This window comes from Peromyscus maniculatus, chromosome 1 (genome assembly GCF_049852395.1).
Source record: "Peromyscus maniculatus bairdii isolate BWxNUB_F1_BW_parent chromosome 1, HU_Pman_BW_mat_3.1, whole genome shotgun sequence".
NCBI classification, from domain to species: domain Eukaryota; kingdom Metazoa; phylum Chordata; class Mammalia; order Rodentia; family Cricetidae; genus Peromyscus; species Peromyscus maniculatus.
Genome location: NC_134852.1, coordinates 73,472,807 through 73,497,648, shown reverse-complemented (window position 1 = coordinate 73,497,648; position 24,842 = coordinate 73,472,807). Strand labels below are relative to the sequence as shown.

Sequence of the window (24,842 nt, the reverse complement as noted above, 5' to 3'; positions counted from 1 at the left end):
CCTCCTCTCACCCCCCAGGCTTCCCTTAAGCCCATCACTCATTCCCTCCCCTGAAAATGTAAGGCCTCCCATGGGGAGTGGGCAATGTAAATCTTGAGCAAAAATTTTCATTCACTGTTTTAATTGGGAAACAAGAGTGATTTCAGGTTTCTAAAATAGGATACATTGCCTTCTGTTGTAATCACTATTCCTGGGCCTAAACAGAACACATTGAATGAGGGAGCATTATGCACAATGAAATTTATGGTGGTGTTTCATAATTCCAGTGTAGTGCAGAATTTGTTTCCTTTTGTCTAGTTCCTTACAAGGTTAAAACTCCAGCATGCTTACTCAGCTACTAGGTATTTTTCTCTACTCCTTCTCAATAAATAGTCGATGGATAGAATCATAGTTGTTCATGTATATTATAAATTTTACCCAATATTAATATTTTTGTACATTATATTTTAATTAAAAAATTTCCTCTCTTTATTCCATCCCAATCCTTCCTATCTCATTACCCACCTAATTTAATGTTCTTTCCTGTCTCTCTTTAGTTCTCTTTTTCTAAGACAAAAAAAATGAAAACAAACAGAAAAACTAACAAAATAATAAATACCCTAACAACACACACACAAAAACAAGCAAGAAATGAACAACAACAACCAAAGAAGCATTCAAATTTTGTTGCCCTATAGTCCCTGGCCATGAAGCCAGCCCTGGACTGTAGTTGATATTCTCAGTGACTCCATTTGAGAAATCTGACTTTCTCTTTCCCAACAGATGTAAATTGCAAATATTTCCCAAAATTAGAACTCTTTGTCCATACCCTTTATTATTATACGGGTTGTAAGTGGTTTGAACTCTTGGAAGTTTTGTTCATACCTTTATTGTATAAAAGCTTTCTAAAATATGCTCATGTATGATAGTAATTTTAATGCAATCACCATATTTAAGGGTGACAATTTTTCCAGCTAGGCATACCACCAAGTAAAACTCCAGTAATGTAGTCAGAAGTTTTTCTGTGTCCTGCCTGGCCCACAGTCAGGACAAATATTTCTCACCCACCAGTCTTGCAGCTGCTTGAACCCAAGTAAACACACAGAGACTTATATTAATTACATTCTATATGGCCATTAGCTCAGGCTTATTACTAACTAGCTCTTACACTTAAATTAACCCATAATTCTTATGTATGTTTAGCCATGTGCCTTGGTACCTTTTCTCAGTTCTGCCTTCACATCTTGCTTCCTCTGTATCTGGCTGGTGAATTTTGACTCAGCCCTTCCTCTCTTAGAATTCTCCTCCTCTGTTTATTCCACCTATACTTACTGTCTGGCTACTGGCCGATCAGCATTATATTTATCAGTCCATCTGAGCAACGTATTTTTACAGTATACAGAACAACATACCACAGCACGGTAGTAGGAATGGGTTAAATGACCAGGCTGGTTAGGTTATTGGCCAAAGAGTTCCCATATACCCCCAACTCAAACATTAAATGATATTACTAAAGCTACTAGTTATACCACACAATGTGATGGAAAGGCCCTCTTGCTAAAGATACTTCCTTATATCATCAAACATTGAGAATTTCATTTTGTGTTCAAGTAGATACTTCAACCCTTCTAACTAGACTTCATGTTGCCAGGATGTACTGTGCATTCAAATAAAGGATTGAAGTATTCAGCAATATAAACTTAAAAATGTTTTTCATTGTTTAAATCCTCAACCAATAACTCATTATGAAATGTGTAGAGGATATTTATCCATTTCTTAGTATACTTAGTTTTGCCAGTGGACAATTTTCCTCCTGACTGCCTGTACTTTGAAAGAGTATTTCTCTTACAGTAGGGTCATTTTATCATCAGATTATCATGTGCTCCTTTTAGGGATTCTGTTTTATCCATTATCCCACTATTTCCTAGGATCCATAGGAATGAAGGAACATGAGGTCAGAACTGTTTGGTCAACTGGAAAAAAAAGGTACTCAAAAATAAACAATACTGCAAGTATTTTGTCTCTTCAAATTTTAGATCAGGGAGAGAATCTCACTTAACTAGTAATGCACAATTAAGATGATAGCGTATACCTAGACATTTACATGCTGGAATACCAAAGCCTTACTAGTATCCATAGAATTCTTAGACACTTCCTTTCAATGTAGTTTTGGTGGAAGCATAAGCATTTTCATGTGGTTATACTGTAACTATGAGTTATTTGGTAGCTATTTATACACAGACCCAAGAGGGTGTGTGGACCAAGAGGCTCAATTCTGTAATTCACTTGATAGTATTTGACTTTCTTTAAGGAGCTGGTCACTCAAGAGTAGTCATAAAGAAAGGATGATGTGGTGGACCATGTGGAAGAAGATTGAGGAGGCAGAGAAATGACATCAATTGAGAGTATGCTGTAATCATTTCACAATAAAGGGTGAGTTTTAAATCCAAATAAATGTGAAAATAACCCAAAGTTGTGATGATTGGTGATAACATAACTTATAATTATAACTATCCATTATTAATCAAAGTATCTAACCAGAAAGCCTTAGTTAAATTGTTGTAAATTATTGGTATTTCACTCATGCAAGTTTAATCAATATAGAGTAGAATGTAATATCTGGGACTCCATATCTTTACTCATGAAATCAAACTCATGGATGGAAATGCATACATATATTCACAAAATAAGAGGGTTGACAGTTGTGTCAATGGCATATTTTGGCAATGTAGTCATATTCCTCAAGTAACTGAGTTTTTGATTTTTATCAAACTAAATTAAGTCTATAGGATCTACACATTATTATTTTATTCAGATCTTACTACATATCAGCATACCTGCACTGCCTTGTCTCTTTCTAAATCTGAGCTAAGTTCTGGAAGAAAAAGAAAAAGAGAAAACTAGAACACTCATTCTTAAGAGTAAGTCTTCTGTAACTTCTTATCTCATATGAGCTCTGAAGAATATTTCTTTTCATAGCCATTTCCTCTGAATTAGACATTCACGCCTATAAGGAGGAGGAATTTTCTTAGCATTTAGACATCATTTTGAATGATATCCCTCAACAGGAACATAATGATAAGGCATTTTTTACCCTTTTCTAGGTTCAATAAACATATCGTAATGTAAGTGCCATATTAGGTTGTCTGTATACATATGTAATATTTATATTTCTGTGTATAATATTAAATTCATGTCCAAACATTTTAGGTACCCATTCATGTGTTCATTTCCATAAGATGTTCCGATTTTTTTCTTTTCTTCATTGGAGTCTATTACAGATAATCTTGGGTGGTCCTCATAGAGTATTCCTGTTGATCACACTGATAGTATTGTCTGTAATTGCAGTCATGATACCTTTCAATCTAAAGGCCATGGTAGCTACTTAGTGGTTCAGCATTTGCTTCATGTACTAAGGATTATAAATAAGTCCATAAATACTATTGGGACATTTGGATTGGTCTATTTAAATCTTTTTCTTTTCTTTTGTGGTCATAATATAGTTACATCATTTATCCATTTCATTTCCTCTTTCTAATCACTCTCATATATTCCCCCTTACATTGTTTGAAATTAATGGACTATTTGTTCATTCATTGTTATTACCTGAGTGTACACACACACACACACACACACACACACACACACACACACACACACACACATATATCCCTAAATATAACCTCCGAAGATTCATAATCTCACAGCAATCTCCATGTTCCTTTTGATCTTACAATCTTTCTGAGATTTCTACTATAATTTTCCCTAAGCCTTAGGTGAAGTAATACTTTGCAGATTCATACAATCGGGTTATGTTCCACAACTTTCCATTTTGATTGGTCTCCCACTGTTTCACAGAGAAGTTTACTTCTTGATGGTTGAAAGTGCACATATATGTAGGTATAAGGAAAACTGTGTAGATTGATGTTAGGGATTTTGCTTGTACATTAAAGTTGTAAATTTTCATAGTTTGTACTCTAAGAATAGTGAATTTATTAGTACTCAGTAGTCCCAGTACTATATCCTCAAGCTGAATGTGCCTTAAGTCCAATGAAAGAGCTCTTTATTATTGCTAAAGTATATGTCGTTAGTATTAAAGTCACTGCTGGACTCTGAGGTTTGTTGTACCATGATGGTAATTGTTGTGGTTCATAGGTGTCACAGCTTATTGCTTCCTTCCTTTAAAAGGTTGCAAGACATTTTCTGGTATCATGAAAGCTAGTCCTCAAGAAGGAGACATTCAAGTCAGTTTCAGCTCAGGGACCTCAAGGCCCTGTGTCTGAAGTATATTTTTTATTCAGAAATAGCAACTTTCTTTTTAACTTTGGGTGCCAATTATAGGCATTAGAAATAGGCTGTATGTTTTGGGAGTCTCTTGGACAGACCTAAATAGCAATTCAAATGTTGCTTTTATACATTGTTTTTTGGGGATGTTTGGTGGAAGCAGCATTGCAAGCTCAGATGAGAAAAGTTCATATATATATTCATATGTACGTATATCTATATATAGATATAGATATAATATTTTTAAATAGTTGACAATGTGATTCCTTATGACTTTCAGACATCCCTATTGTTATTTTGCCCTCCTTCTGTATTAATCCATTTTTTCCTCCACAAGGTCCTGCCTTTTCTACTTTAATTGATCAATCCTTTATATTTGTGGTTTTATATGAAATATTTTCATTTCTAAAAGAGAAGGCTATTTTCTGAGGTCCTTGAACTTTTCATTGCCATATTTGTAAAATACAAAACAATGAAGGCAAGGGGCAGAGAACGTTGGAATAAAGGATAAGGCAAGCAAGAAAACAGAAAGATAGAGTGACAAGATGTAAAGAAGGAAAGAAATGACATGCCAGTAGAGGTGCGGGGACATTGGAAAGTATTACAGTCACAATGGGATGAATTAGAGTTAGGAGGAGAGTGAAGTGATCCCCAGTAAATACTTATTTCATTCTAGTTATAATCGTGTTCTGTTTTAGAATTTGGAAGACCTACTTACATTACTTCAAACTATATTGATTTTCCCAACTAATCGTATTGACAAACTCCATGCAATGCAGAATGGCATTCCTGTTGAACAGTAGAACCCTGTTCACACATATCACTCATTTACAAATGAAAGAATGTTGGAGATTATTAGAAAGTTGAATGAATGTAGATGAGGAATTTGATAGGGCTTGGTTAAAGTGTGAGAAGGAATATACAGGTGAGCCATCCATGTTTTTCTTGTTTTATACATGTGTGTAGTTCATAGGGGAGCAGCACAGATACCTTCCCCTTTCCTGAGATTTTGAGGTGTATCTCAGAGGCAATGTCAGACACAGGGTGGAAGAAATTACCTTTCTGGAGTAGCAAGGAGGCTTTTTGAATCCAAATTGTTTATTTTAGTTTTTTCAAAAAGGAAGGGCTGGTGAGAGTGCTCAGTCATTCATGGGCTTGACTTACAGTTATGATCACATGTGGTTTATTTCTAGATTCCTATTAAAAAGAGGCATAGTTGTGTTTGCAAGCCATCCTGGAGCTTCAGGTTTAGAGACAGAAGGACCTTTGAATCTTGCTGGCCATTCAGCCTAGAAAACATGGTGAAATTCATCCATATAATAAATAAATGTTATCCCAAAAGAGCAAGAGATAGTAGACTTATGCTGAAACAGTATTTGCTGGACATTTCAGCACATTTGAACACATAAACTCCCAATAGCTGGAGCTACATGCACAATTTCTCATGCTAGAACAAGCCATCCAAATCTCAGCAAACTCAGGGGAATATTGTTGAAGTCAAACACATCCTAGAAGCAAGTTGCACTTGATTGACTACAGGAGGAGAGTCAGATTATTCAGAGATACTTTCCATGACAGGCTATTCATGCTCTAGTAGGAGGTTACCCATCTATGTACACAAAGACAGCACTGAATAGACTGAGTGTCTATTAAAGAAGCGAGTCTATGAAGTTGGAATGAATCATTAGTGGATACTGGGGAAGAATTATTCTAGTCTAGATAATTGAGAGTGGATATTCCTAAAGATATTATATGCATATATTAATATGAAATAGTTTTGAAAGGATTAAGTTACTTAAGATACAATTCCAGGCGTCCTCCTCTCATTCCCATGGGTAAGCAGGCTCCCCTCAATGAAAATAATACACCTTTATTTCCCACAAACAAATGGTGAAAGCGTGAGTAGATTTTGACAAATTTTCTTTTAAATATGTAACTCTTAAATTATTTTTATAACCATGAAACTATAATTTACTCTATGATATTTTGGTTTCTTCCTTGACCAGGGCTAGGAGCCACCTTTTCTGTGGATAATCAAAGCAGTTTCTCTTTAGTGAGCTATAATAGACATGAAGATACAATGTAGTGTGATGGATCATCATATGATCACACATTTAATGAAACAGACATGGGAGGGTTGGAAAGAGTCAACAGCAGGCTATATTTGATAACCTATAGTCACAATCAGAAGTCTCCAGACGGAAATGGAGTACATTGCCAGGATGAATGCCTGGATGACCATATAAAGACTCAAGCTTTCTTGCTCCAGTAGTTACGGTAATATTCCATTTTAATAGTTCAATTATCAGATGACTTTTTAACTGAAACATTTTTAAGATTAATTAAATTTAAATATAAACTTCCTTTAATATTTTGTTATCTTAGAGCAGTAAATTACTAAGCTCTCATGATTGTATCTATAAAATGGGAAGTCAAAGGAAATAACTGGTTACAATAATAAGAATATAATTTTTGTTGACAGAGATTTAAAAGTAGCAATAGACCTGTCTGAATGTAATTATGCCTACTTATTAAACATGTGCTTACTTAAAATCCCATCTGCTTCTACAGCTGCACTGTGAGGATCCTAGATTTCTGACATCCTATCATAGCTAAAAAGTGAAATCAATCAAAAGATCATCTTGGGCCGGGCGGTGGTGGCGCACGCCTTTAATCCCAGCACTCGGGAGGCAGAGGCAGGCGGATCTCTGTGAGTTTGAGGCCAGCTTGGGCTACCAAGTGAGTTCCAGGAAAGGCGCAAAGCTACACAGAGAAACCCTGTCTCAAAAAACAGAAACAAAAAAAAAAAGCAAAAAAAGATCATCTTGAAGTTATTATTATTTTCACTTTATTTGACTTATTCTTTGAAATTTTCATATATGTATCAAATAGAGCTTTATCATATCTGCCATCACTCCACCAATCTGAATTTAAACCTCACATCTTCCTTCTATAAAAATTTATTTATTTATCCTTCAAAACCAGTGGTTTCATTTAGTGCTTCCCATGTGAATGCATGAGGTGTGTATCACCCCAACAGCATTCAATATTTTCAACAAGGACTGATAAAGACAACATGACAGTAGGGTTGAGAAAAAACACAAGCACTGAGGGAGTGATTATTTATTGAAATCTAGAAACATTCACAAAGCACACCTTATTTAATGGGTTTGGAGTAAGGAATATGGAGTTCAGGAGGTTACTGTTACTTTGTAACTGAGTGGTGAATAATTTGCATTTCTTCATGGACCATTAGGTCAGAGAGACTCAGGGGTGACACTTAAGTGTTGTATCTCGCTTTCCCCATAGAATCTGGTCAGGAGGAAAATTTGATTCCTCTTGACATCTGGATGGATCATATTGATGGCCATGAAACAACAGTGAACTAGAAACCTGAAGGGTGAGTACACTTCATATTTCATGATAATATAAATTCACATGATATAGAGCATAATGCTGTAAGCTTCCAATACGTATAGTTGCTATTTAAAGTGTTCAGTAATACCTCCTGTCACTAAATGTAGATGAATTAATTTGGTAAAATTGTTGAAATTTTATGTAATAATTTTTCTTCAAAAAAGACACACAAAAAAAAACCCAGAAAGGCAAAGGATACTCTAGGTGATTTCATGGTGTTTCAAAAGAAATGCTATCTCACAGACAAAAATAGTTAATTCCACTAATAATAGGGTCCAGATTTGCATTCCTCTGGACTGAAAGATATGTTTTCTGACAGTATTTATCCTTAGAATAACCTCCTGTTTTCACTCATGTACTAAATTTAAATAAAATATAATATATAACCACCATTCTTTCAAGTCTTCCATAGATTGCTTCAGCAACAAAACATGTCTGAAGCTGGAGGAGACATAAATACAAATTTTATGGAAGATTGTGAGACATTCTTAAGAAATTTTGTATCATCCATGTGTAGCTAGAGTTTTCCTGCCTTGCCCACAGTCAGGACAAATCTTTGTTACCTGCCAGTCCTACACATGCTCAGACCTAAACTAGTAAACACAGAGACTTATATTGCTTACAAACTGTATGGCCATGGCAGGCTTCTTGCTAACTGTTCTTATAGCTTAAATTAATCCATTTCCATAAATCTATACCCTGCCATGTGGCTCATGGCTTACCTGCATCTTCACATGCTTCTTATTCTGGGTGAGGCTGGCAGTGACTCCTTCTGCCTTCCTGTTCTTTCTTTTCTCCTGTCTGTTAGTCCCGCCTATACTTCCTGCCTAGCCACTGGCCAATCAGTGTTTTATTTATGACTGATCAGAGCAATTTGACATACAGAACATCCCAAAGCATCCATGCATCAGATCCACACATCAGATGACATTGTGGGGAAACCATGGACATGAGGGAAGGAGTCTTTCACATGGTCTGGTATAAATGGAAGTCAAGACACAGATTTTGATTTATTATATCTGCTTCATTTTAACTCCACAGATAGTCACATAAATGGTTTTCCAAAACCCATTTATGTTTTTAGGATTTGTATACATGTGAAAAACCTGATATGGAAAGAGATCTTTATGTAATGCTGTTGAGGACTTACTTTTCATCATTAGACAAAAGTGAAGTATTCATGATTCATACAATTGATCAGTTTTGAAAACATGTTCAATATAATTAAATATCTCATGGTTTGTGATTAGTCTATACATCTATCTATGGTTAGTTCATTCTATCTCAACAGAATATCAGAAATATGACATAGTTCCACTCCTTAGCATCAACTCTGTATCTTAGCAGAAGTCTAGACGTAGAGGGATTCTGCTCAATCGGCATCTATGCTTTGCTCACATGTATAAGCATATCTTCACGTATACACTGTCTTAGGGTTATTACTGCTATGATGAAGCATCATCACCAAAAACAAATTAGGGAAGAAAGGGTTTGTTTCATAGGTACATAATAGTACATCATTGGAATATGTCAGGGCAGAAACACAAACAGGGCAAGATCCTAGATTCAGTGGCTGGTGCATAGCCTATAGAGGGGTTCTGCTTACTGGCTTGCTTGCTCTCATGGTTTTGCTTAGCCTGCTTTTGTAGGAAACCTAGGTTCACCTGCCTGTAGATGGCACCATCAGCAATGGGCTGGGCTGTCCCCATCAATCATGAATTAAGAAAATGCCCTGTAGTGCTTACCTATAGCAAGATCTTACAGAGGGATTTTTTCAACCAAGGCTCCCATTTCTCAAATTACTCTAGCTTGTCATGTTGACAGTAAACTAGCCAGCATGCACATGAATTTATTGTGCCAGTGACAGGGACACCAGCTCTCACAGAGTGCCAAGCTTCAGCTATTCTTCTTGACCCTTTTATGCCTTTAAACACCACACCATCTGAGTGACTCTTATATTACCAAATTTGGCTGCCAGCATGATGTATACCTGAACTGTGACTAAAACCCAGCTCCTGTGTGCTAAATTTCAAGACACCTACTAGAATACTTAGCCTTAAAATCGTACTGATCTCTTCTTTTTTTAAAATAAATATTTTTATTTTAGAATTAATTTAATTTTACATATCAGCCATGAATTACCCTGTCCTCCCTCCTCCCATCCCCCATTTTTTCCTCTAATCCACCCCCATTTCCACTTACTCCAAGGCAAGGTCTCCCCTGGGATTCAGCCCACCTGGTAGATTCAGTTGATGCAGGTCCAGTCCTCTCTTCCTGGCACCAAGACTGAGCAAAATGTCTCAGCATAGGCCCTAGGTTCCAGAAAACCACCTCATGCACCAAGGATAAGTCCCGGTCCCACTGCCTGGGGGACTCATAAACAGTTCAAGTTCATCAACTGTCTCATTTATCCAGAGGGCCTGGTCCAGTTCCATGGGGGCTCCTCAGCTAGTGGTTCACAGTTCATGTGTTTCTGCTAGTTTAGCTATTTGTCCCTGTGGTTTTTCCAATCATGGTCTTGATATCTCTTGTTCATATGATCCCTCCTCTCTATCTTGCCAGTTGGACACCTGGGGCTCCACCTGGGGCTTAGCTGTGGATCTCTGCATCTGCTTCCACCAGTCACTGGTTGAGAGTTCTATCATGACAGTTAGGGTGTTCGGCCTTTGATCACCAGAGTAGGTCAGCTCAGGCACTCTCTCCATCTTTGCCAGTAGTCTACAGTGGAGGTATCTTTGTGGATTTCTGGGGGCCTCTCTAGCCAAACTTAGATGCAACAAAGAAAGAGAACTACAGACCAATCTCCCCCATGAACATAGATACAAAAATACTAAATAAAATACTGGCAAACAGACTCCAAGAACACATCAAAACAATTATCCAACATGATCAAGTAGGCTTCATCCCAGGTTTGCAAGGGTGGTTCAACATATGAAAGTCTGTCAATATAATACACCATATAAACAAACTGAAAGAAAAGAATCATATGATCATCGCACTAGATGCTGAAAAGGCCTTTAACAAATAGTACATCATTGGAATATGTCGGGTCAGAAACACAAATAGGGCAAGATAAAGTTCTTGGAGAGATCAGGAATACAGGGAGCATACCTAAACATAATAAAGACAATTTACAGCAAGCCAACAGCCAACATCATGGTAAATGGAGAAAAACTCAAAGCAATTCCACTAAAATCAGGAATTAGACAAGGCTGTCCACTCTCCTCTACTTATTCAATATAGTACTTGAAGTTCTAGCCAGAGCAATAAGACAACATAAGGAGATCAAGGGGATACAAATTGGAAAGGAAGAAGTCAAGTTTTCACTATTTGCAAATGACATGATAGTATATATAAGTGACCCCCAAAATTCAACCAGGAACTCATACAACTTATAAATACCTTCAGTAGGTAGCAGGATACAAGATCAACTCAAAAGAATCAGTAACCCTCCTACTGATTTCTTCTTAATCAAAGCTACTCTTCAGCCCTAGCTGACTGGAATCCATTGACAGTGCAAAGAAAAGGTTTAACTGTAGAGGATCGGATCTCTCTCTTTTTCCTTTTATTGAAAATAGATTATTTTCTTATAGGATATATCCTGATTATAGTTTCCCTTCCCTCTAAGTGTCCTATATATACTTGAATATATACCATATACTGTAATTACACAATACTTTATACTGCCAATGTAAAACAGATGGAGTTGAGTTTCCAATTATAGATGGCAGAAATATCAAGGATTGTAACAGGGAACTTATTGTAGATTATGCTGAGGATGGTCCTGCTAATCAGGAATAAACACAAGAGGAACATAATTGATGATATGCCCCTAGAGAAATGTTTAGTTATAAATTAAGAATATCCCACATACTGTTCATTCACATTGAGGCCCATGTTCATCCACAGTATCAGGATTACTATTTTCATATCAATAACTATGGTGCATCTCCAACATACTCATATATTCAGTTAGAATATTAGTTCTCATGTTCTAGAGATTTGAAGAAGATTAACAACTGGCTTGGCCCACATTCCTCACTTTTTTTTTTTTGGTTTTTCAAGACAGGGTTTCTCTGTGTAGCTTTGCACCTTCCCTGGAACTCACTTGGTAGCCCAGGCTGGCCTCGAACTCACAGAGATCCGCATGCCTCTGCCTCCTGAGTGCTGGGATTAAAGGCGTGCGCCATCACTGCCTGGCCACATTCCTCACTTCTAAGATTAGGAAAATACATATGTTGGGGAAAGGAAACCATGTTCCAATTCATCTGTCTCTAGCCTCTGGAATATAGGCAATTTGCAGCTAGAGTTTTCCTGCCTTGCCCACAGTCAGGACAAATCTCTGTCACCCGCCAGTCCCACAGCTGCTCAGACCCAACCAAGTAAACACAGAGACTTATATTGCTTACAAACTGTATGGCTGTGGCAGGCTTCTTGTTAACTGTTCTTATATCTTAAAGTAACACATTTCTACAAATCTATACCTTGCCACGTGGCTCGTGGCTTACCAGCATCTTCACATGCTGCTTGTCCTGGCGGTGGCTGGCAGTGTCTCCTTCTGCCTTCCTGTTCTTTTATTTCTCCTCTGTTAGTCACGCCTATACTTCCTTCCTAGCCATGACCAATCAGGTTTTATTTATTGACCAATCAGAGCAACTTGACATACAGACCATCCCCCAGTACAGCCAAGTGCAGACCATCTCAGACACCTGCACTCAGGCCCATGGTCCTAATCATCCTCTATGCAAACCTGCTGGGTAACGCCACAAGGAACCCAAGAAGGGCTCCCACAGGACATACATTAACATCCCACAGCAGGCAATCTTCTAAATAGTCTTGAACTTTTATGATGTACCGAAAGAAGTTTGACACCAAGGTTTCTCTGAGTTCAGATTTGGCAAAGCCAGAATTTCCCCTGGAGAACACCTGAGTTGTTTAGGAGGGAAAGTGTGGTCTCTATGTAGGAAACTTTGCTCCCATGAATCCTGGTTCCCCTGAATAGGTTTACTTCTGTGATCCAGAATCACAGGGCTCTTCATAGTTTGTCTTTGTTTTCCATAGAATTCTCAAGTAGAGCCGTGTTAATGCCTCAAAGCTTTATTGTCACAGTCCTGGTGTAGAGTTGGGAGCATGTACCTTTACCTGCATGTGGGCTCTAAAAGGGGTGAGATCTATGATCTCACAAAAGAAAAATGATGTAGCAGAATCAGGGTCTGTTTACCTGTATCTGGTAGATGGCAACATTAATCTAGCAGATATCCATTCACAGCTGTCCCTTCTTTACTCTAAGTACCTTCTCAACAAATGCTCTCCTAGACTATGTCCTCACCCATAGGGATACTTTTAAACCATAGGCTTTAGATATAGGAACAACACAGGTACCTGGCTTAATTCAGAATGTAACCTGTATTGGTATAAAGAAAGCATTTTTAGAACAGCCCCTATCAGCAACACAGGGGCAAATGAGGTTGAAGTTCCACCACTCTCCTGAAGATCTGGAGAACCAGAAGTTGTCAAGCACTAGGACTCTTAAGTCAGACTGCTGTATTCTTAGCTCCCATGGTAATACTGTTCTAGGTTTTGATTTCTACACTAAGAGGGATGTGTTGTGTCTACTTTCACTGATCTATTTATGACACTAGTTTTTCACCTTAGCTACCACTCTCTCATCCTTCCTCTGGCCTGATCTAAACAGCTCACATATGGCCAGACATGAAAAATTATTATTGTTTTAGTCACAGACTTTGCTTATAAATATCTGCATGTCATGCAATAGTTCTTTCTATCCTGATGGTCTTTGGTACTATGTATACTTTTGTCTCATTTTGATAACTGACTCCCCTGAGGGTTTGAGGCCTCTCTATGTAAATTCATATAAAAGTACTACTTGTTAAAACTTTGAATCCTTAATGTCATGATTGTGTAGTGAAATGTAATAGAGAATGTGGATAGCAAGAGGAAATTCATGTTGTAAATGTGTGGAGAAGTAGGCAAAAAGCTTTGGACTGAATGTAGGCTTGAGCACAACTCTGAAACTTTGCTGGCAAAGCTATAAAGAACCAGTTTTCTTAGCTGTCCCTAAACTTAGTGCCAAGACACAGGTCTGAAATTCACATAGGCAGCAGCTATTTCTGGGAAAGACCTAGAAGCTGCTCATAATGTGATAATCATGTAATATAAGCCTTTCCCAGAGTGGCAATCCAAGACTATTAACTCTGTTTGAATGAGCAGATACTTCTAAATATTTCCTTTGGACTTTTACATTACTATGTTTTACAGAAGCATCCTTTACATCATTCAACTCACAGCATGGGGAGTATAGCTGTGGTCATTTTAAAAGAGCAGGTATCCTATCTTGGCTTGTTTACTGTTTTCCTGCCATATCGAAGAGCAGGCATTGTCAGAAGATGGTAATCTGATCACACAGCCTATCCCTCCCACCTATTTTATTCAGCCTGCCCTAAGGGACTCAGAGAGGAACTAGAGTATATAGTGCTGTGGGATGTTCTGTATGTCCTGTGGGAGCCCGTTCTCAGGTTCCTAGTGGCTTTACCCAGCAGGTCTGCATAGAGGATGATTAGGACCACAGACCAGAGTGCAGGTGTCTGAGATGGTCTGCATTTGCTGTGCTGTGGGATGGTCTGTATGTCAAGTTTCTTTGATTAGTCAATAAATAAAACACTGATTGGCCAGTGGCTAGGCAGGAAGTATAGGCGGGACTAACAGACAGGAGAAAAGAAAGAACAGGAAGGTAGAAGGAGTCACTGCCAGACACCACCTTGACAAGCAGCATGAATGATGCTGGTTAGCCACGAGCCGCATGGCAGGGTATAGATTTGTAGAAATGGATTAATTTAAGCTATAAGAACAGTTAGTAAGAAGCCTGACACGGCCATACAGTTTGAAGCAACATAAGTCTCTGTGTTTACTTGGTTGGGTCTGAGCAGCTGTGGGACTGGCGGTGAGAAAGATTTGTCCTGACTATGGGCAAGGCAAGAAAACTCTAGCTACAATATAGGGCTGGGAAAACTAGGGATTGATGCCCCATGTATGCCATTATAGGAAAGCAATCATACCTGCTAGAAAAAGACCTTCTGCTGCAGCATTTGAATAACAGTACACACATTGCAGTAATTATCATATAATCTATGTGGTTGAGAGTACACACACTCCTGTAATTATCATATAATCAATGTGGTTGAGAGTACACACACTGCTGTAATTATCATATAATCTATGTGGTTGAGAGTACACACACTGCGGTAATTATGTGCAATCTATGTGGTGTTAGTAAGGACAATAACCTTACTGGTTTCCCAGAGCTCATCTTGGAGGAATTGTAAATAGGTTTCCTCCTTTGAACATATTGAGCAGGAGTCATAGAAATAGTTTACATTTCTCTCCAAATGAAGTGTGTTTGTCCCTCTTGTGGTAGTTGGGAGCATAAACCAAAACTGCAGATGAATTTTTGAAAAAAATGGTGTTGTTCTTGACACAGAGAATAATACAAACTGTAGGGAAACCTTTCTGTCCTGCCAGCTGGGCCCCACATAACCACACAGACACTTAATATTAATTACGAATGCTCAGATATTAAGTTAGGCTTTTTCTTAGCTAGCTCTTATAACATAATTTAACCTATTTATAACATAAATTAACCTATTTCTGTTAATGTATGTGCTGCCTTGAGGCTCACTTACCTCACATATGTACTTCCCATCCTGCTCACTCTGCATCTCATGACATCTCTCTGATTCTGCTCTTCCTCTCTCCAGCATTCTCACTTCCCCAAACATCCTGCTTAGCCATCAGCCAATCAGCTTTTTTTAATAATGAGAATAATATGTCTTCTCAGTATATGGAAAACTAATTCCAGAGCAACAAATAATTGAACCAGAGTTGTATGAAGGAGCACACATTGCATAGGAAATATTGAATGTACAGTGCTTTGTGGTTAGTTGCCCAGTCATGGATAATAAAGGATGTAGTGAAACATCTCTAAGGTTGGCAGGAGGTATCTGAAGGAGAAATTATAGTATAGTGGTCTTTTTATCTTTCATATGCTGTTTCAGGAATTGTGGTTGGTTGGATGCATAGAGTCAGTTCTGGGACTGGCCCATCTGAGGCATAACTCTCAGTGGACAGCTGCAGAGGCAACATGGATACTACTACTGATAATGAGAGATATATCCCATTGAGATTTGGCAGGGTTGAAACTTCAGGTGTAAGTTGTGGATTATAGCAAGAAATGCACATGAGGCTGGGATTTTGTATTTACATCCGACATAGGGAGCACACTGGGTAAAAAAGGAGAAATGGTGGTATTGTATTTTTTCTTTGTTTGTGTGAGAGTATGGAAAGAGGGCACAGATTATAGCAATAATATAGAGCAGTGCTGGCGTCCCAAAACTGGAAGCCATGGGAAGAATCATGTATTAAATAGGAAGCACATTATGTATAAAAACAAAAAGTTACCACATGATTACTACCTTTGATACAATGGAAAATTTATAAGACAGCATTTAGGCATAGGTATTATTTAGGATCAAATATGTGATATAATGATAAATAAAGATAATTCAACATAGAAAATCCTGGGTTATGAATAAGCTTTAAAGAAGAAAATGAGATTCTCTCACAGGCTGACCTGTGTAGAGGGGCTATAAGGGCAGAGACAAGATCAAGCCTAGGGCTTTGGAATCCTAGAAACTGAGAATATATCTATTTATTCCCCCTTGAGACATGGAACACATATACTGTTGTAGAACACAGAATATCATTCTCTGATGGACTGCTTCATGTGAGCCATTATGGATATTTGTCCATCAACAGTGAAGTCTCCAGGGAAATCAGAAGCTAAAGGACAGTAGAAGTGGAACAAGCTTATGAGGGAACTAAGTATGAGAAAACCTATGTATGATATCCAGTTAAGTAGGTTCATAGTGCTATGCTCACAGCAAGGGTTTTGAGACTATCATGGATTTTTACTGGCTGTGGTGAGCTTTTTGTTCAGCAAGATATTTAAAAGATTGAAAGTCCTTTACATAGACCATAATGTAAAATGTGTCTATAGAGTGGTACTGCATCTTGGAGGATACAGGAGAATGTATAAGGAGAGGGAAAGCTGTTTTGTGTACTTGCAGGAAAGTTGTCACGATTTGTGTTGAGACAGAGTTCCCAAGGAAAAGTTCTGAAACAAAGCATAATTCTGTTGTGAAGAACTGCGAGGCTTTAAATCCTCACTAGTACTTCACAGAGGGCCTCTATGATACAACTATATAGATGAAGATAACCAAGTCTATTCTTGTTATGGAGATTCATGATTCCAGATTTATATGTTTCTCCTCTCTTCTGTGAAAAGATATGCTGCTAAGAGGATGATTTGCAGGAGTCCAGATTTTCAACAGCAGCCAGGTGTGCTGGATGGAGAGTCAACAGCTTCTGCTACAGCCCAATGGCAACACTTAGGCTCTCTGGTAACTCAGGTGATGCTAAAAAATTTAGTCCACTAGTTCTAGTGTATTTTTGTAAGTAGAGATAATATGTTAGTGAGAATGCAGTCTTAATTTGATTATTCTTATGTATTCATACATTTGCATGCTTACAAATGCCAATCAAGTCCTTCAGACACATTTTTAAAACAACCTGTAATGTGACTTTTACAGCTTAGAAAGGTATTGCTTCTGGATCATGTGGAAGTTCTAAAGAAATGCTGCACCACCAAATCATGAGTTCAGTATAAAGCATGGTTATGTGGAGAGATGGTGGATATAGTAATGGTTGAACTTGCCATGGAGTTAGGTCTGAATTAGGGAATATATGGTTTATTAATATTTTCCTTATTTAATCATGGTATTATACTTACAGATAAATTATATAATCATATAAGAATTAAAGTGCTAAATTTATTATGGAGGGGCAGTTGTGGCTCACCTCTTTAATCCCAACACTTTTGAGGCAGAGATAGGCAGATTTCTGAGTTTAAGGCCAGCCTGGTCTATAGAATGAGCGCAAGAACAGCCAAGGATGAACGTAGAAATCATGTCTCAAAATCTGCCCCCACACCATATAAACAATGACAATAATAATTTATGTCATATTTTATTCATGGATGTTATTCAATCTTATACAAATATGAGAAGTTGATGATTGAATCATATATGTGTGACAGAAAAATTAACATTAGAAAATACTACCAGTAATCTGTCCACACCTGTGACCAGTTTACTGATTGCTCACTTCATCCAGATTTCAGATTACACCAAGAATCAGGCACTCTTATCTTTTCCTTGCCTAATTGTCAACCTGAGATGAGTTAAGTAACATAGAGGAACCTTGGATGTCCTCATTCTGTCCCCATGGTCTTTCCTTAATAATGAAGCTTAGTGTTTTTTCACTGTTGTGAATCTATTATCTGTGAATTAAAGCATTTAGTTTTGGGAGGATATTTCCTTTACTAGGGGTACTGTATTCACTTACACTATTCAAGAAGCTCATGAACGTACCAGTTCGAAAAGGCTCATAAAATTGCCTCATTTGTATACATAGTAAGTAAGTGTTGTGGTTGTGGGTTCTGTCCAGTGGAGCTGCTATCCACCATGGCAGAGCAGATCTGGCTCTGAACCTGTCCCAAGTCCTTGCTGCTGCTGGATTGAGATTTTGGTGATGCATGTGCCTGAATTCCACCTGTAACTCCATTAAGCTCAGTGGTTCACCATGCAGAAGCTTAGAGCAATTTTCTTTTAATTTTATGCATGCTCTGTTAGAATGAATGGGCCTTTCTTCATGCTTCTCTAGGGAAAGATAAACAATAGGAAAGTATGTCAAGGGGCAGTTTATGTTGTATGTTTAAAAAAATTATTTCTTTAATTTTTGTGATTATTTTTTCTAGTTTTCTTATTAAGAGATTTTCTAATCATATTGCACATCAACCTCTCCTCCCTCCTCACACCCCCCAACCTTTCCCCCAACCCACCCCCATGTCCACCTCCTCCAAGGCAAGGTCTCCCATGGGGATTCAGCCGAGCATGGTACCTTCAGTCGAGGCAGGTCCAAGCCACTCCTCCTTGCACCAAGGCTGCACAAAGTGTCTCACTATAAGCACTAGTTTCGAAAAAGGTGGCTCATGCACTAGGGACAGGACCTGGTCCCACTGACTGGGCACCCCCCTAAACAGTTCAAGCTAAGCAACTGTCTTGTGATTATATTATAATTATATAATTCATCCCATGCTTTCTTCCTCCAAATCATCCTATATACCCCATGCTTTCTTGCAAATTCTTGTCCTTTTAATACATTATTTGATGTTACATGCAAAAACTATATGTATGTACGTATATATTTTCAAATAAATAAATGCACCCTGCAAGTTCTGCCTAATGTTACATTTTTATGTTTTCACGACTGACCATTAAGTATTTCATACCCATCTTTCTGTGTGTTTCCCTTGTTAAAATATTTTTTTAAATCTTCTGAACGAGTCATATATTCTCCAGTATTGTCTATTTTACTGCATATGAAAGAAATGATTTTAGTATTTTGAGCATATTTGTCTAAAGTTCATGTGAAACTGAAGCTGGCACCTGTGTACCCTTCAGTTAATTATTTGATATCAGGCTTCCTCTTTTTCTTTCTCTACTGCCTGGATCCTTAGGAAATACTTATTTCTCCAGCATCATGTTCCAGGACAAGAGCCTGTGGGAACACCCGAAGCTATCCCCATGCACCAGAGAGGGCATAGAGGCTATTTATCTAATTTTTAATAAAATCCATGGCTAACACCTTAGAAAGTATAGTTTTTATTAATGCTTCAGAGATTAATTTTAAGACCTATGATCTTTCTAAATTTTTTAAAATTAGATGTATATTTTGGTATATAATCTGCTTTTTATGTAACTATATTAAAAATATTGAGATTATAATAGAATTATATCATTTTCCCCTTTCCTTTCTGCTTTCCATATCTTCCCATATAACCCTCCTTGTTCACTTTTAAATTTATGACCTTCTTTTCATTGCTTTTTTCACACACACACACACACACACACACACACACAAACACACAAACGCACACTCACACATACTCACACACACTCTTAATTACATAAATAAAAAACAACTACACGTTTTATGTAATTAAAAACCAATTTTACTGTCTTATTCAATTATGACAGAACAATTGAGAAACTTTTTACCTAGTATATCTTTTGACAGTTTATAGGATGAGTTAAATGGTTATTAATATGTTCTATTTTTGAGTCCTTAATTTATCTAAATAATTTCTATATATGTATGTGTGTACGTGTGTGTGTGTGTGTGTGCGCGTGTGTGAGTGTGTGTGTGTGTGTGTGTGTGTGTGATGTCATATTTCAGTAAGTTTTGAAAACAGGAAGCGTGAGTGGAATGTTCTTGCCTCATTCTTATTTTCAGGACAGTTTCATCACTACTGGAAATCTTGTGGTTCTGTACAAATTTAGAATAATTTTGATCATTTCATGAAAAGAATCACACATATGAAGATATGTATACCCACTGTACCTAATCTCTACACTGCTTGTGAATACTGCATTCATAGTAATAGTAAAACTATTTCACTAGGAATGTGGGGCTTTCTACACTTTTGTGGATCTTACTAATTATATGACAATGATTTTCTGTTTAAGTGTACATGTTTTACAGTTTCTCCCTGTTTATTCCTAAACATTTCCCTTTTTATTTTATGATCCTGATGTAGGGTCTCACAAGCTTGTTTATGATAATCTCAGACTCAGGCTTGGAAGAAGTGCTTCTCCACAAATTCTGAGATTTCACAGAAGACATGGTCATCACATCTAGCTGGTGGTATTGTAAATCTCGGTGTTTTTCCCCTTTCTTTTACAATTACTAATTTCTTGCATGTAAAAATCAATTACATATTTTTATTTTCGTGTACTATTTTATGGGCCTTATTTTTATATCCATATATTTTGTGTATGTCTTATTATTTTCATAGAAATCACATGATATTCTTTCCAACTAGATGTTGTTTATGTTTCTTGCCATAGAAACCCCTCTTATTCATTTTATCCAGTAATTGTCCTGAGGACAATGTCCATGAAATGTTCTGTGACGTGGCATCCACTTGTATCTTTTCCTTTCTAACTTTGGGAAAAGTACTGAACCTTTCAAGACTCTAGATGTTACACCCATTTTATAATGAAATTACAGTTGTATATGTGACTTGACATGTTGTCTCTTCTTCTTCTTGGTAGATATTACTAATTGATAAGATATATAAGCCAGTGGTGTACCTTTAGTAAAATCTAGCCATGCTGGTCATTGCCATTCAAAGGTATCATAACTAAATTGGACAATTTAATACTTTTCTTCCCTAACACTCTCCTAAGACCTTCCTGGTCCCTGAAAGCTAATCCTCCATTATCAGGGTTTTATGGAGCTCCTGTTCAAATTTTTATAGTTGCATATCAAAAATGCAGTATTTCAGCAATAGGGACTTAACTTCCACTTAAGTCCCCATGAAAACAGCCAACGGCAGTAGTTTTCTGTATTCCCTTACTAATTATTTGAAAGGCGTTTTCTTCTGAACTGGATCTGATGTTTTACTTAGGTAGTCATGGCCCCCTGGTGGGCAGATTTTCTTCCAAAGTATGTGTAGTTTCCTGTAATCCATGCACATAATTCACATGTATTAGATAATTTGGAATGAATATAAAATAATGATTCCTTGTCATTTTTGACATTCCTTGGTGTTTCTAATTCTTTATGTCTTAAATTTACTTCTTAAATCCTCATAGAGCTGCTTTGCAGAAATAGCTATTTAGAGTATTACTTTGTAGTTCTCATATTCATCTTTTAATTTATACTGGTGAAAGGGCCAGGTGGTGGTGGCATATGCCTTTAATATCAGCACTATGTGAGTTCTAGATCAGCCTGGTCTACAGAGCGGGAACCAGGACAGGCACCAAAAGCAACACAGAGAAAACCTGTCTCAAAAACAAACAAACCAAAAAATTAGTCTGGTCTAATATTTTATACTTCCTAATAAGTGAACTTATCCTTTGTCATGTTTAAAAATAATTGATTCTCTTAATTGAGTTATGTCTTTTACTTAATTATGTCAGGTCATGTTGTGGATTTTGATTTTTAAGTTATTTTTTTAAATCTATTATTGTGTTATGGTTGTTTTTTACATGTTATTACTTTTTTAGGAATTTTGACCCATAAAGACATTATGTTGGGAAACTGAGGTAGCAGAGTAAATTATTGGCCTTTTAAATATACATAATGAGCCAGGCGTTAGTGATGCATGCCTTTAATCCCAGCACTCAGAAGGCAGAGTCAGGCAGATCTCTGTGAATTCAAGGCCAGCCTGGACTACCAAGTGAGTTCCAGGAAAGGCACAAAGCTACACAGAGAAACCCTGTCTTGAAAAACCAAAAAAAAGTACATAATGAATTATTGTCTTTAAAAGTCAATGACTTGTGACATTTAAAAATATAAGTGCATGTTATTAATAGTCATAAATACATGTTTTTGCTTTAAGAATATTCAAATCCCTTTATCCCTATGTTGTCCTTTAATTTATATCAATTTTTCGATAGAGTGTCTGACTGTGCTGCTTAGTGTGATTGCTACTCCTCATGGAAGTCATGTTTCCTCTCTGCATCCTGAGAAGCTGACACTGGAGGATCCCACTTCCCTGAGCTTATGGTATTATAAAACCACTGGCCACATGATTACATTTCAGACTATTGATTGCTCATATAAATAATTAGATTGAATTATTTTTTATATTCTGAAGTTTGCTGAAGTTATTAGACCTAAGTACATTTTTTGATTACTAGGTGCATTATTTATGCTGGCTTATGTCTTTTCAGAAAAAATGTAAAAACCTGGTTTGCCTTAAGCACCAGATAGTTGAGAACCAGAAATGTGGAGTATTTATTTTCCCCTCTATCTGCTTTAGCAAACCTTCCAGGACACTGTGAAATGGCGATGGCAAGGTTGAATATTGTTAGTTAATATTCAACACTCAGAAGTACTGTCCTTTAAGGATCTGCACATGTGTTACTTCCATATACAATATATCATATTTTATACATGATGGAGGTTTTTAATTTTATTGTTAACAAATATTCTTTCCAGGCTGTGGTCATTAGGCATGTGGATTTACAATTTTTTCCCTTTTATAGTTTTAACTATTTTATGATCAATTAGACCCCAAGGAATGATTTTGAATGTTACATATTTGCACAAATTTTTTAAAGTAATCGCTAGTATTCACAAGAAATGTATTCCTGAGTAGTCCGGAAGTGAAACAGAACAACAACAATAGGAGCTTGGAAGCAGGTGCAAACTAGCTGAGACTTTGTTACTTTCCTCAGCCTTGACCATGAAACAAGTTTTCATTTGTGGGATGATGCTCAATAGAGGTGTGGGTTTGAGCTGTGGAGGCCCTTGCTTTTTGTGGAAAAAATTACATATCTGGCATTCATCACAATCTAATATCTAGTAGTGAATAAAATAGGGAAAATGTTGACACTTGAGGAAAATTGGTAAAATTGGAGTTTATTCTGTAGATTCCTGAGAGTGTCAGCAATGGTTCTTTACATTAACATAACCATGTTTGAATGGAGTTAAAAAAAAGAAAATATATTTCTGTGAATCTTTCTTCCACTTTGATATTGTAAGAAACTAAAAGAACACCACAATATTGTTTAAAGTAGATTTTATTTAGTGGAATGTTCTTTCAGATGTACATAAATAACCTTATACCTGAGATGCTAATTAGATATGTTGAAAGTAAAGGCTAGTGTAGCACACATGCTTGTCCATCTACCAAATCCTGCTCAGTGATTTTCTTGCTCAGGAACATAACACACATGCTTAGAACTTCTTTTCTCTCTTTTTTTCTTCTGCATCAAAGTTTAAGAATTTGACTTTGTTTCCAAGTAGATACTTCACCCCTACGAACTAGATTTCATGTTGCCAGAAAGTACTCCACATGCAAGTAAAGGATAGAAGTATTCATCAATAATAAGCTTGATCAAGTTCTTAAATTATTTCAATATTTAACCGATAACTCATTATGAAAGTTGATGAAGGATGTTTATGCATTTCTTAATGTATATATTGTAATAATGGACCATTTTACTCCTGACTGCCTGTCCTTTGAAAGAGTAGTTCTCTTACACTATGGTCATTTTATCATCAGATTACCATATACTCCTTGTAGGGCTTCTGTTTTATTCATTATCCTACTGTTTCCCTTTCCTAAGATCCATGGCAATGAAGGATCATGAGGTTAGGATTGTTTGATCAACTGATAAAAAAGGTACTCAAAAATAAACAATACTGGAAGTATTTTTCTCTTAAAATCTTAGATCTAGGGGAGAATCTCACTTAACTAGTAATGCACAACTAGGAAGAAAGAGCAACCTAGACAAGCTCATTTACATGATGGGATACAAAAGCTTACCAGTGTCCACAGCATTCCTAGACACTTTCCTTCTGTGTGGATTTGGTGGTAGCATAAATGTATTCAGTTGGCCATACTGTAACTAAGATTTATACGAGGGGTTTTATGCACAGACCCAAGAATGTGTGGACCAAGAGGCTCAATTCTGCAACTCAAGGGTGGTATTTGACTTTCTTTAAGGAGCTGGTCACTCAAGAGTTCTTGAAAAGAATGGATAATTTGATGGACCATGATGAGGAAGATTGAGGAGGCAGAGAAATGTGAGTATGCTGGAATCATTTCACAATAAAGGGTGAATTTTTATTCAAATATATGTGTAAACAACACAAAATTGTGATGATTGGTGATAATGTAATTTATAATTCTAGCAATGCACCATTAACTGAAATATATAACCAGAAAGTATTAGTTAATTTGTGTTATATTATTGATATTTCACTGCTTCATGTTTAATCAATGTAAAGTAGAATGTAATATCTGGTATTTCATTCCTTTACCCATGAAATTCAAACTTATGGACAGATGCATACATATGCTCACAAAATAAAAGGATTGACAGTTATGTCAATGACACATTTTGGGAGTATAATTCCCCTCCCCCCAAATAACTGAGATTTTGGTTTGTATACAACTAAGTTAAGTTTGTAGAATCTATAAATGGTTATATTATTCAGTTCTATGGACA

At 36.9% G+C, this 24,842-nt stretch overlaps 1 long non-coding RNA gene across 1 annotated transcript; it reads left to right on the top strand.

Annotated features, from left to right (window-relative positions):
• Positions 1-2,301: 2,301 nt before the first annotated feature.
• On the top strand, positions 2,302-24,420 carry LOC143267170 (uncharacterized). Its single transcript, XR_013042074.1, has 6 exons — positions 2,302-2,412; positions 7,573-7,663; positions 17,042-17,165; positions 20,414-20,520; positions 22,281-22,389; positions 24,338-24,420. It is a non-coding gene; the product is annotated as an uncharacterized LOC143267170 (long non-coding RNA).
• The last annotated feature ends 422 nt before the right edge of the window (positions 24,421-24,842 follow it).